At 48.6% G+C, this 13,226-nt stretch overlaps 1 protein-coding gene across 3 annotated transcripts in view; it reads left to right on the forward strand.

The window, feature by feature from the left end:
* LOC119160798 (uncharacterized) overlaps positions 1-13,226 on the forward strand; it is a 188,499-nt gene that overhangs the window by 81,893 nt on the left and 93,380 nt on the right. Inside the window, exon 6 of one of the 3 annotated variants that reach the window (XM_075880867.1) lies at positions 3,386-6,654. The exons of the other annotated variants lie outside the window; for them this stretch is intronic. The gene's annotated coding sequence lies outside the window, so the exon portion shown is untranslated. Of the gene's footprint in view, positions 1-3,385; positions 6,655-13,226 lie in introns of those variants that run through there. 3 annotated transcript variants of the gene reach the window in all.

Consider the following 13,226-nt stretch of genomic DNA (forward strand, 5'->3'; position numbering starts at 1 on the left):
GATATTCAGAAAGATAATCTGAATTGTTCATAGTGTTTTACCATACATCATCGACATGTGAGTAATCAAATAATTAATAAAACTGCTAAATAAATAGAGTGCCCCGAGCGTTCAGCGGAGGCGAACGAGTGCATCAAGTCCCGTCACAAGTGAAACATGAGCGCTACCTGGCAGTTATCTTGGAAAACAAAGCGCGCGGCGCGCGTGCCTATCTCGGAGGCAATAAGGTATAGAACGCAAAGTGACATATAGGTGCCAACACCATTTCGTCTTGGCAAAGCGTTGGAAACACTTGCCTTTTCGTGCAAGCGTTGCATCGTCAGCGCAGCGCGATAAGCACTACGGTCCCTAAAATTACTTATGTATGCCTTTTCTAGTAAAAAGACACACATACAGAATATTGACCTGTTCTTATAGTGCCTCAGATATGCGCAATATTTGTTTTTAATTGACAATCGCACATGTATGAAAGATAAATCTTGAGCAATATTGGTGGGCGCTGCGGATGGGGTCGACTGTTTGAGGTGTCGTTAAGGGCGGACAAACAGACAAATGTACAGACAAACTGACAGATCAAAATTTTGGCGTCGAAGGTCACCAAAAAAGACTATCGTATTTGAAAAAGAACCCTCTACATGACAGATTACAAAACAGCATTAAACTCTGTATATATATATATATATATATATATATATATATATATCAGCGGTTCTAAAGGTTTTTGAAGAGTTGTGTCCGATCATTCTGGCACAGGAGGTTCACAAAGACGGGGTCGAGGCAGCTTGAAGGTACTAAGTTTCCTTCAGTGGAAGGAAACTTGACGTTTATTGGGAATGATTACAGGACAAGCATTTTGCTACGTGACGAACATATTGTGAAACCAGACGAAGATCTCTCCGTTGAATCCACGCCCACCCAAGTCGACGTTTTTGACTAGGCGTTGACACCGCACTTTACCTATACCGCCAACGTGTCCCTTTTTTGGTGTGAGAAAGTGGCTGGAGCATAGGTCTCACGCTCGTGCAACAGCAAAAAACAAAGGCACCGCCACTCACCACGCTCAATTATCGGGGCTGGTTGTCATTTTCCGTGACAGCGCTCTCCTCAAGCAGGGCGTTGTGACCGGAAACCATTGCAGTAATACTGCCGCTGCATGAAAGAGGCTCTTTCATTCAGCGGCCGTGGCAGTAGTTTTCGTCGAACACCTTGCCTCGTCAGGCAGCCTAGCACCCCACTTCCCGTGTCGGGAGCACATATTTGAACGGCCATCAGCAGGCCCACAGCCCTTCGGCGACCTGTTCCTTCTATTAAAAGGAGGAAGAGGAAAGGGGTCACCGCTTTCTCCGTGACTCGGCGCTGGTCCCAACAACGTGTTCTGTCGACAAGTACACGTGTGCAATTCCATAGCTACTCTAATTTAAGAAAAAAGCTGGAAAAATCCTTCTGACACTGGCAATGTAAAGTACTGTTTTGTAATCCCTGCCCTGCCTCTCCCACCATCCCTCCTACTTTTTTTTTTGCTCCAAAGGACTCTTATTTAAAAAAAGGCGCATTTTTAGGGGGTCACGCACACTTCCAACATTATGAAGAGAATCAGGTGGTCCTTGGAGAGCCTTCGTTTAGAAACTGCAGCACTTGAGTCACCCGTTTTAAGGCCGCAGGGTTGAGTTGAAACGAAAAGGAAGTTAAAAAAGAAACAGATGAAACTTCAGGTACGCGTGAAAGTTGGTACAGTAGGCAAGCGGTTGTACACGAGTTCTCATAGTGTGAAAAAAAGTTGCCAAATTCTTGGCGCCAGCAAGTGCTTTCGCGACTTTCTGAGATAATCAAAAACTGAAAATCAAGGAGCAGGCACTACTGGTCATGTAATAGATTAACCGAATCACTCGTAAATTTGAGGAAAGAAGTGTACAAATAAGAGTTTATTATTTTGTTAGATGTCATACGTATCGCATAGCGTTTCCTTGTTGTAGGATAAAGAAGAAAAGAAGGACAGGGATGTTAGCCATTCCTTGTTTTGTGTTAGAGTGTGCAAAGGCCAGGCGGGACACTCAATAAACCTGAAATGTGCGTAACATCAGCAAGAGGAGACTTGCCTAATCGACAGCAGAGTGTGCAGTTGCTCGCCTGTTTTTAACGATACCCAGCAATGTAATAAATCCGAGAGGGAACACATGAAAGCATATTTAAAATGCCACAATATGTGAAAGGGAACTGAATGAAGTATATAAATTTCAAAGAAAAAAACTGTGTCCTGATCCTGTACCTTCCATAGCGTCCTCACGAAAAGACGCTGATCATATTTTTAGAGAAATGTAGGTTCGACTGTATCATGCTTTGCGTTAATTAATTCTGGTTTTTACGGCGCATGGTAACGTGTTGGTTATTATTTATGTTATTGTCTCATGCGCAGTGTTTGCCTCTGTACTAGCTACATCACGTGTAGCGCACGTGCGTTTTGGTTTTCTTTTGAACCGTGGTGCTTCATTAAAAATACTGACGTTCGACCTTGCGTGTTGAATCCTGTTGTGTACGCGCGTCCTTCAAGGCTGGGTTCGTCGTTCTTTCAAATGATATGCCAGCAGGTTACCGCCGTGAATCTGGTGAAACATATGCAAACAAGGTACCCAAAAAAAGATTGCTGCACATTTGTAGAAGCAGTAAACATACATACAACATACGTACCGCAGTGGCATGGTCTGATGTGGGCTTGATCCCAGCCGTGGTAATCGCTATTTTACGAGCGCTAAACGGGGCTAAATGTCCCTGGATATTGTCACTGGATCGTGACGTGACCAAAGACAAGATACTTTGCGTTGGGATTTAACAGTTTATTTGGGCCTGGCAAACGGAAAGTCCGATTACAGTAGCAGTCTTGCACAGATAGCAGTGAACAGAGTGTCGGCCGTCGATCAACTACTCACAAGCGGCGAAGCGCGTCGGCATTCATACTCTTGCCGTTGAATGTTCTAGCGTTATCGCTGGCGGTGGCGTAGGCTCCAGAATAATCTGTACAGTTCGCAGAGTAGGCGTGATCTTATCGAAATGATCTACTAAAGTCCCGAAGCTTCTCGAAAACTGCAGGCGTGGTTTGCGCTGAGATTTATTGTGTAGTGTTTTGGGACGATAACAAAACTTGAGAACTGGAACGTGGCAATATTAATAATTTACTGTACATGACTTCAGACAAGTACCCCTCTCCTCGCCACATTTTTTATTCACATTTTTAGTATGCATGCTCAAAATCAAAGCATTTACAAAGCGTTTGCCAATGCCCTACTCGTAATATCATATGTCAATTTCTGCCATTGATGTTAAAAGCCCTGAATTTCACCTAATTAAGCAAAAAAGACGCAGTAAAGAGCTTTTTGAACTTGTCGTTTAGGTTTCCACGCCACCGACGATGAAGAAAAGTGGCCGTACGACTCCGGCCTACCACCGACTCTATGGTCCATTCACACATGAGAAGTGAAGGGAAACGAAAACTCCAGAACAGCCGCAAAAACCATGGCCGTGCGCTTCGAAGATGTTCACATTCGTTCTGCTTCATCCTGCTGCCGCCGGTACTTTGACAATTATTCAATTTTGCCTGCTTTCCGAGAACTAAACTTTCTACTGAATTACAGTTATTCACGTAAAGTAGTGAAAAGAAACACCTCACACCTTTTCAAACGTTGTTTCGAAAGATAATCCAGCAAAAACAACACGAGCGAACGCACCAGCAGCGGCATCGGCACATTCAGCTGGTTGTACACAAACGCGATACACGTTGGGGCATGCCAACTCGCTGCTACTGCACTGCCTGATTCCAGAGTTCTCGGTGATCGTAATCCAAACCAGGCTCTCGATGAACGCATCCTCGTCGACGCCGTCAAGCTTCATCATGCTGCACGGGTAGTTTTCTATTTGAGCCGATGCGAGCCACCACCGACGCCAGTGCTACAATGTTGAATCTGTGGCTGGCTGGTTAGGTCACATGGTTTGATCTAGCGCAGCCAAGGCTGTGAAGCGGAAACCGGATGCGATTTCGCGTGGCGGGAAAATCGGCCTTGGAGTTATTCTTGCGCGCCAGCCGCGCGGCGTGGTTTTCCGGCCACTTAAGTGGCGAAACGAGTCAGTTTCCAGAGAGTTCCAGTTTCACTTTTTTCGAGGCCAAGTTTGAACAGGCCCTAAACGAGCCCCACGTCACCGCCGGTCGAAACCACCTCGGCGCACACCTCTACACCAGGCTCCCGCCGTTTTGGACAGCGCACCTGCAGTTATGGGTCGTGCAGGTGGAGTCCCGATTCGCCACTCGTCGTATTGCCGCTAAGTTAACAAGGTACCACCACGTAATTGCTGAGGGGGAGAGAAACACGCGATCTGCTGGTCATTCCACCTCAGAAATGCGTACACAACGCTCAAACGGCTGCTCATCAGCCACCTCACGCCATCGGAGCCTGCAGCTACTGCACGACAACAAGCTCGGGGCCGGACGCCCAGCTAAATGTTTAGCCACATGAGGCAGCTGTTGCACACGGCCGGTGCAAACACCACCGATGCCGACAGAAGACTGCTTCGCGACCGTTCCTACAGTAACTTCCGGTCAACGTGTGCATGGTCCTCGGCTCAGCAGCCGACAAACGCCTCTCTCAACTCGCCGAGCTTGCGGACTCGGTGCTGGCGGTCGCTCCGCCATCCCTCGCGGCGCTACAGCCAGACAACACTGGCTGCGCGCCTACGACCGCACAGCATGTCATCCGGGAGCAGATATCCCGCCTCGCCGATACCGTCGCAGCGATGCAGGCCCGCAGAACTCCCGAGGAGCGCCAGAGTCCAGCAGCGCCACAGAGAATCGGCTGCTATCACAGGAAGCATGACAATGCTGCTTGCAATACATTCCTCCTTGCAACTATGCGGGAAACGGAAGTGGCCTGCACTGAGGACGACCAGTGCCCATACACCCCCGTACGTCGTCCATCAGTGTTTTCCCTCACCGACCACGACAGTGGTATGGTGGCTAGAAGGGGCAGTGTGAGAGGCAGGGGCCAGCATTTCCTCCATGGGACAGCAGGTGCACATACGGGCATTGAAACATGGCGGCGGGTGTAGTTGGCACTGCGCACGTCGGGAGCGCATTCAGCGGGGTCGTTCGAGCGCGGCTGACGGGTACTATTCTCAATGAGTAGATGGATGGATAGATGGATGGATATGGCTGTACCCTTTAAATCGGGTGGTGGCTAGCGCCACCACGCCGTAATACTTAACTCACATACACTAATGCACATACGCTAAAACGTCGTAATACAATGTTTACAGACTGTCACACGACCTAGCGGAATTCAGGTGCGTCCTTTATGGATGGTCAGTAGGCAGACGCTCCCAATGCTGTCTTGTTCGGTGGTGCTAGCCGCAGTGTTAACGAGTTGGCAAGAAACAAACACAAACCACTTTGCATGCTTCGTGCATCAGAGAATGCACCGGATAGTTCATGAGGCGATAAATTTGATTCGTTCTTGCGGGACGCGAATTTTTCGTCAAAATACGTGGCAACTCGCACTTTAGATTATAGCCCGCGGAGTACACATATCACCTTCGCGAGATTTTCTGAAGCCACTTCGGAGAGTTAAATGCTATCGTCTAACCATTTCAGTTAAAATTATCTTTGTTTTACGTGTGTATAGCCTTCCTCAGTGCTTTTTTAGTGCATGAATTGCAGAACATTCATTATACGTGGAAAGTAGGGCAGGCTCGTGATGTGCACTGCCAAACCTTGGCCTACGCTGCACCGCTTGTTTTTTTTTTACGTTTGTTGATAGGTCACAGCACATTGCAAGCGATTTCTTTTTTTTTTTTGGGTATCAGAGCGAAATAATCTCCGCACCAGATAAACGTGCACGTGAGTGACGCCGTGTGGGTGTTGTGCGTAGTGAATGACGTGTTGTTTGTGCTATAGAAGTCATTTGGCGGAGAGAATTCCTCAGAATACCTCCAGCATTGATGTTCAAAGAAACCGTCTTGACGTCGAGGATATTTCACTGGACGTAGATGGTTGTCAATGCGCTGGGAGTGACAGCGATTATGAAAGATCAGCTGCTAGTTCACGAGCAAAGGGTTGCACTTCACGTCCCGTCGTGCGTTAATGTTTTTTTCACGCTCGTAAGTCACTTTGATTGTATTTATTGTATAATATCCTAAGGTGAGCTCAAAATAAAAGCATGCTTTTTCTTGTGCATTAAATGCATCCCAATTACACTAGATATTACACAGCGCTGCATGCCACCAACACGCTCGAACTCGACCAGCGAAGCGAAATAATTAGAGCAAATAAAATATGCAGTTACGACTACATTCCACGCTAACTTCTCCTGCACTTCACTGGTGCCGTCCGAACGACGTTGTTGTGTGACAAATTTTAGCAATTTTGACGTTGCGAAAAGCGTACGCATGTATTCGTTTCACTATCCTTGTTTCGATCGCGCAGATGAGACCTGCAACATCCAAGTGCAGAAAATTGCGTACTGTTAGAGTCTGATCATGGCTGTGACACAAGTGTTACCTAATGGGATATATGCTAATGTTCCGTTGAAGAAGCAGCTAGATTATGCTTACAGCGCAAGTAACGATGGCGTATTATGCTTGCAAGCCATCTTTTCATTAAACATTCGTTCCTGTGCAGCCGCGACGGCACGCTATTCGCTAGTGGCCTACTACTACGGCCAATCCGCCGGCCCAAATGATCTCGGAGTGCCGTTCAGTTCATACGTGACTTCTGGTTTTCACAGTTTTCTGTAGCACGCATGGGATTACGCAAAGCATCGTTGATACATGGTCGATCAGCTGACGCCACGAACTTTTGCACTTCGGTGAGAAATGAGGTAGCGAGCTGTTTCTATTGGTTCGGAAAGTACTTCGGTTTGATATGCATTCATTTGACGATGAAGAGTTCATCCGGGGAAAGTGGCACGGGTAATAAGTCCGTGCGTTCTATCTTTTCTTATGCAAGTTCACGGGTTGATCATCCTTCTGCAGCCATCTTGGATTGCATGGAACGCAATCTATAGGCCGTGGGCATTGCGAATATTTTGCAATTTCGCTAGTTGACTGGCCTGCATTCATTGCACCCTCAATTTCTCGTACAGTATGCAAGTGAGCAACTTCATTCAGTTGCCACCATCTGCGCGAGATATGCGTTGAGTGGGTGTGGTGGAAGGGAGGGTGACAGAGGCTAGTGTTTGTTATGCAAATTTCAGGTTGGGCGTCCATCCTGCTTTTTTTGCGGTTGTTGCCTCGTTCACCCGCTACGATGGTGTTGTGGTTAAGGCACTCGGCTGCTGACCCGCACGTCGCAGGTCGAATGCCGGCAGTAGCGGCAACACTTTCGATGGAGGCAAATATACTTGAGGCCCATGTGCCGAGATTGATGTGCAGGTTAAAGGACCCCAGATGATCAAAATTCTTGGTTCCCTTTACTACGGTGTCTCTCATAATCATATGGTGGTTTCGAGGATTTAAACCCCTACGGTTAACATTAACTTTATTGTTTTCAATGGGACTACATTTCCTCAACTCCTATATAATGTGCATGTCAAAACGCTACATTTTGGACATTCTACTACCACTAAGAATATCCAGAAAGCGTTTGTGGTGGTGTAAAAAAATTCCTGCCCGATGCATTCAGCCAGTTCTGCAAAAACGTTTTCTTTTTTCTACATGATCATGCATAAGTTGAGCATGGCGAAAAAAAGTTCAAGATGGTAAAAAAAAACAATCAGCAGTGATCAGATAGCGGTGATGTTTGCATGCCTTATAAAGCATTCAACTGAAACGCCACGCTTCCTTCGTGACTGCTCCTTTTACAAGAGCTTTCGTAGATACTTGCAGTGCATGGAACGACTCTTTTTTTTTTTTGGTTACAGGAGTAAGGCTACATATAGAAGAACACGAGCCAGCAAAAGACTCGTACTTTCCGACTGTGCTCAGTTTTATACCGCAGCCAGCACATAAAATGTGAATGTGCACTGTTCAGCGCCAACTGTGCCACATCTGGTCAGGCAACACCGTGTTTTCGCTGCCGTTTGCCCTTAAGAAAAATAGAGCAACATGATGTTCCAACTTCCTCGCCGGCCTGCTCGAACTTCGCCAATTTCGGCAGCAGTATGCAATCCAACTTGGCACTTCGAATTCGCAAAGGCCGAAAGTGATGGTCCGTGGTTCAGTGAGAAACGATAGTTTGTTCCAGCTTGTGTTAGGAAGCCTGATGTTGCGGCACACGTATTACGCACTCACTGCTTTCGCTCTGTGGCTCTACTTCTGCGTGCCAGAGTTAACGGCTGCGGTAGTTCCCGATTCTACTCGAAGCTATTGTTTCATTAATTGTTCACGTTCTTCAGGCTGCTGCTGCTCTACAGTCGTCCTCCTTTTTTTATTCGGGAGCTCACCTTCTTCACACATAATTCTCTTCTTTCTTCTAGTTGGCGTTTTTTTACGTGAAGTATTTTGGCGAATCCGGGAAGATTGTAGAAACGGCGTACTCTGTTAGCAGCGGCTGATCACGTGGAATTTCAACTGCCTGATCGTTGATGACACGATGATAAGTTCTCTGTATAAACGTCATCTCAAAGTGCCGTTCACAAACGATGCCGTCATTGGTTATTTCCTTGTCACCCAGTTTTTTATTACGGGCCCAAATCTCCCGTCAAAGTGAGTCCTCTGGAGCTCGGAACAGCGACATCCTTTCAAACATGACTTGTATGCACTTTTACAGTCGGGCTCAAAACACGTACCTGCTTTTGCTGGCATGGTAAAAGTGCGCCGCTACCCGGAATCGTTCAAATTGTGCACGTCCAGGATTCACACAAACACAGTTGCACGTCCAGAGTCCCACAAAACTTACACGTGTGGCAACTTGCGCACAATGTCAAATACACGGGGCTGGCCGTCGCAGTGAGGGGGGGGGGGGTGACTCGCTCGCTGGATTTTGTGCCGACCGGTTGTGCCCACGTGATCTCCGACGACAGTGCAGCTCTGGCGGACTGGCTCACCCTACGCCATCTCCTGATGCCGACAAGAGCTCTCGCTGAGTGGTGCCCCATCCTAAGACTTATGCGACCGTGTCTATCTTTCCTATCTTCTCCTTACTTCTTTATGTGGCTGTCCATGCGCCTCTCTCACCTCCTGCTTCTCTCTCTATCAGTATAATTCCTATCCTTTAATTCCTATTCTTTTTAATACCTCTTTACACCAATACCTTGTGAGCTACTGTTGACGTGTCCTTCCCCCTGAGAGACAGTTACGGGGCTCACTTTTATCTTCTGTTCATTTAAGAATCTTCTCCCATGGCCTTCCAAGTGAGGTTCCTGCACGCTCCCGATGACGGCTGCTCTCCTAGCGGCGTAAAAATGTCATTCCATTTTTGCGCGCCTCTCTCCCATAGCTCACATATGGCGTCCGTCACACTGCCCCTTCTAGCCACAATAACAGTGGCCTTCGACTCCTCGTGGACACGGCGCGGAGGTGAGCGTGTTTTCGTTTGAGTCCACCAATCGCCGTGTCCACAGTGCGTCCCTCCTTCAGGCGGTCAACAACACAACCATCGCCACCTACGGACAGCGCTCGCTGCCGCTCGATTAAGGCTTGAACAGGACGTTTCGGTAGATTTTCATCATGGCAGCAGTGAAGTTCACCATCTTGGGTGTGGACTTTATTCGGCATTTTGGCCTTCTCGTCGACGTGTACGACCGTCACCTCCACGATACCGTGTTGTAGGCAACTGTGCAAGGCAATCTCTCAAAACACCGTTCCGCTGGGTGCCAGCTCAATATTCTACCACTCAGCTACGCAGGATGCCGCGAAATCTCAACAGGCAAGATTAAACGTGTTTACACCGCATCTGAATAAACTTTGCATATACGAACTACTTGAGGAACAAAATTGGACTGTCCTACTCAGCCTTTTGTGCTCAATGTAACGTCGTTGAAGACATCAATCTTGTCCTCTGTGACTGTACGAAATACGCATCCCAGAGACAGTCTCTGAAGATGGTCTTAAACATACAAGACACAAACTTGGAGTTGAAAAATATTCTAGGTCCATGGCAGAACACCTACAGTGCGTTAGACCCTGCAAAAGCGCTACTGACATTCTTAGGGGTCACATGCTTGAAAAAAACGTCGTAAATAGTGCAGTGCGTGTGAGTGACTTTATGTGTTATGTGACTGTTATGCGTGTATGTAACTGTATGTGTTGTGTGTTTATCATTGTATCTATCATTGTGATCACCCGGCAACTGGAGTAGCCTGTCAGGTGAAAAACCAGGCAAACCTCTCTAGCTTTCCATTGAAATAATTATCTCTCTCTTTCTGTCAAAACACCCTCCACTGAGCCCTACTCTGCTTGAACCATTCGGTGCAGACCGCTTTACTTGCTTTCTGCGGGACTTTCCCGATTTGACGAGGCAGCCGCGAGCGAGCGCCGCGGGGAAGCACGAGGTACGCCACTACATCGCCACCAACGGCCCACCTGTGCACGCTCGGCCTCGCCGTTTGCCCCCAGAGAAGTTGAAGGTCACACGACAGCAATTTGAACACATGATGGAGCTAGGAATCATCAGACCCTCGTCGAGCGCCTGGGCATTTCCACTTTATATGGTTTCAAAGTCAACGCCCGGAGACTGGCGACCATGCAGGGACTGCAGGGTGCTGATGCAGGTAATGACTCGAGACAGATACCCGGCGCCACACATACACAATGTCATGACAAGCCTTCACGGTGCCACTATCTTCTCGAAGATAGACCTGGTACGGGCATACCATCAGATTCCTGTTGCCCCTGAGGACGTCCCGAAAAGCGTCATTGCAACGCTTTTTGGACTGTTTAAATTCCACCGAATACCATTCGGACTCCGAAACGCGGGTCAGGCATTCCAGTGGTTCATGAACGTATGGGGCTATACGTGGCCTCAACTTCTGCCACGCCTACCTTGACGACAGCCGCCAGCAGCACTCCGGAATAACACGTGAATTGTCTGCACATTGTTTTCAAGCGCTTAGTTGAGCATGGCATGGTCGTGAACATGACCAAATGCGAGCTTGGTGTGCTACAATTTTCGTTTCTTGTACACGTCATCTCTAACTCAGGAGTTCTTGCTCAACCCAACAAAGCTAAAGCCATGCAAGAATTTCCGCAGCCGACCGGCAAGCGCCAGCTTTGGGAATTTTCTGGTTTTGTAAACTTCTACTGCCGTTTCATTCCCCGCTGTACCCAGATCATTCAACCTCTTCACGACTTGCTGGTCACTTCACAGAATCGCTCAGACACCCTCTCCTGATCTCAAGAAGCAAAATAAGCATTCTGCAAGGTCAAGGACGCCTTGGCGAACGCCGCACTGCTTGAATACCCCAGGTCCGGTGTCCCGCAGAGCGTATTGGTGGATGCCTCCGATACAGCCGTTGGGGATGTACTACAGCGGTTCGTTGGGGCAATCTGGTGCCTGATTTCCTTCTTTTCGAGGAAGCTAATGCCTACCGAGCACTGCTACAGCACCATCGGGAGAGAACTGCTGGCTGTGTATGCTTCCATACGACATTTTCGCCATTTCCTAGAAGTTGTGGATTTCGTCCTCAGCAACCACTAGCCGCTTATTTATGCATTGCGCTTGCTAAGCTCCGACGTTGGAACGAACACAGCACGTGAACGGCGCCAAATGTCCTATATAATAACCGCCACAACAATGGCGGCGATAACGAGGTAGCGGACTCCCTTTCACGGAATTCTGTGAACGCTGTGAGGCCCACACTACAGTTTGATTTCCTCGCTTTGGCAGCCACTCAACGGGAAGATGACGAACTGAAACACCTGTTTACTGCGACTGCTGCCGTCAACCTTAAGTAGATATCCTAGTTCCCGGATTGGAGGACAGGGTTTGCTGCGACACAAGTGTCAGTAAAACTTGCCCGTTTGTGCCCGCGAGCCTCCTTCGCCAGGTGTTCGAGTTTTTGCACAGATTGTCTTATCCGGGGATCACAGCCACCAGAGACTGGTGCCGGAAAGATTTGTCTGGCCGGGTGTAAATCGGGACGTCCAACGCTAAGCACGTGAATGTGTAGCTTGTCAGCGATCTAAGGTCTAACGCCATACCTCGACAGCACTGGGACCACTCACCGTCCGGATTATCGCTTTGATCATGTTCTCCTGGACGTCGTCGGCCCACTGCCATCCTGCTACGGAAAGGCTTACATGCTGACCTGTGTCGACAGGTTCACCCGCTGGGCGGAGGCCATCCCTATAATAGACATCACTGCCAAGACGGTTGCGAGTGCTTTCCTGTACCACTGGGTAGCCCGTTTCAGGGTGCCCTCCATGATAACAACAGACCGCGGTCAACAATTCGAATTGGTCCTTTTCACCACCATTAGTCAGCACATGGGCACCTCACGCATACGCATGACGACGTACCACCCCATGAGCAATGGCATAGCGAAGTGCTTTCACCGCCAGCTGAAGGCTGTGCTCACGGCAACCGAAGAACAGAACTGGGTGGAGGCCCTCCCACTCGTTCTTTTGGGTGTAAGGTCCACCTTGAAAGAGGAGATTGGCTGCAGCACCACTAAGCTGGTCTACAGCATGACACTCAGGGTGCCGGGAGAGCTCTTTGCACGCGGCTCAGAAAAGGCCTCCATAGCTTGCAGCGACTATGCACTTCGCCTAAGCGATGTCATGAGCAAACCGCGCGCTGTACCTATATGGCCTTCAGGGTCGCCTGTGGTGCACGTTGACCCACAGCTCACATCGTGACCATGTGCATTCGTACGACACAACGTGGCGACCTATTAAGCCACCTTATGATGGGCCGTTTTAAGTGATCCGCCATGGCGACAAACAATTCACATTGAAGAGAAGCGGCCGTAAGGAGGTTGTGTCGTTAGACCGCGTTAATTAAGTTAGCACACAAGAACCGTGATGACGCCGTGCTGCCTCCACTAAGGGAATCATTGCCAGGACCACCAGCACCAATGCCAGCCCAAGTCCACGAGGTTCCCTCCCGGCTGATGCACAGCGGGCGGCTATCAAGAACACCCACTCACCTGGACCTATAACTCTGCTCGGCACCTCACTAGAGGGGGGGGGGGTGCTGTAGCGGCATGCAAGCCAAGCCACCAGGCAGTGCCACCCTCCACTGCTATTCGAAACCTCCTGAAGATCCGAATAAAACCAGTTGATGTTTGGATCCATGCCGCGTGGTCATT

Source organism: Rhipicephalus microplus, chromosome X, assembly GCF_043290135.1.
Source record: "Rhipicephalus microplus isolate Deutch F79 chromosome X, USDA_Rmic, whole genome shotgun sequence".
NCBI lineage: Eukaryota > Metazoa > Arthropoda > Arachnida > Ixodida > Ixodidae > Rhipicephalus > Rhipicephalus microplus.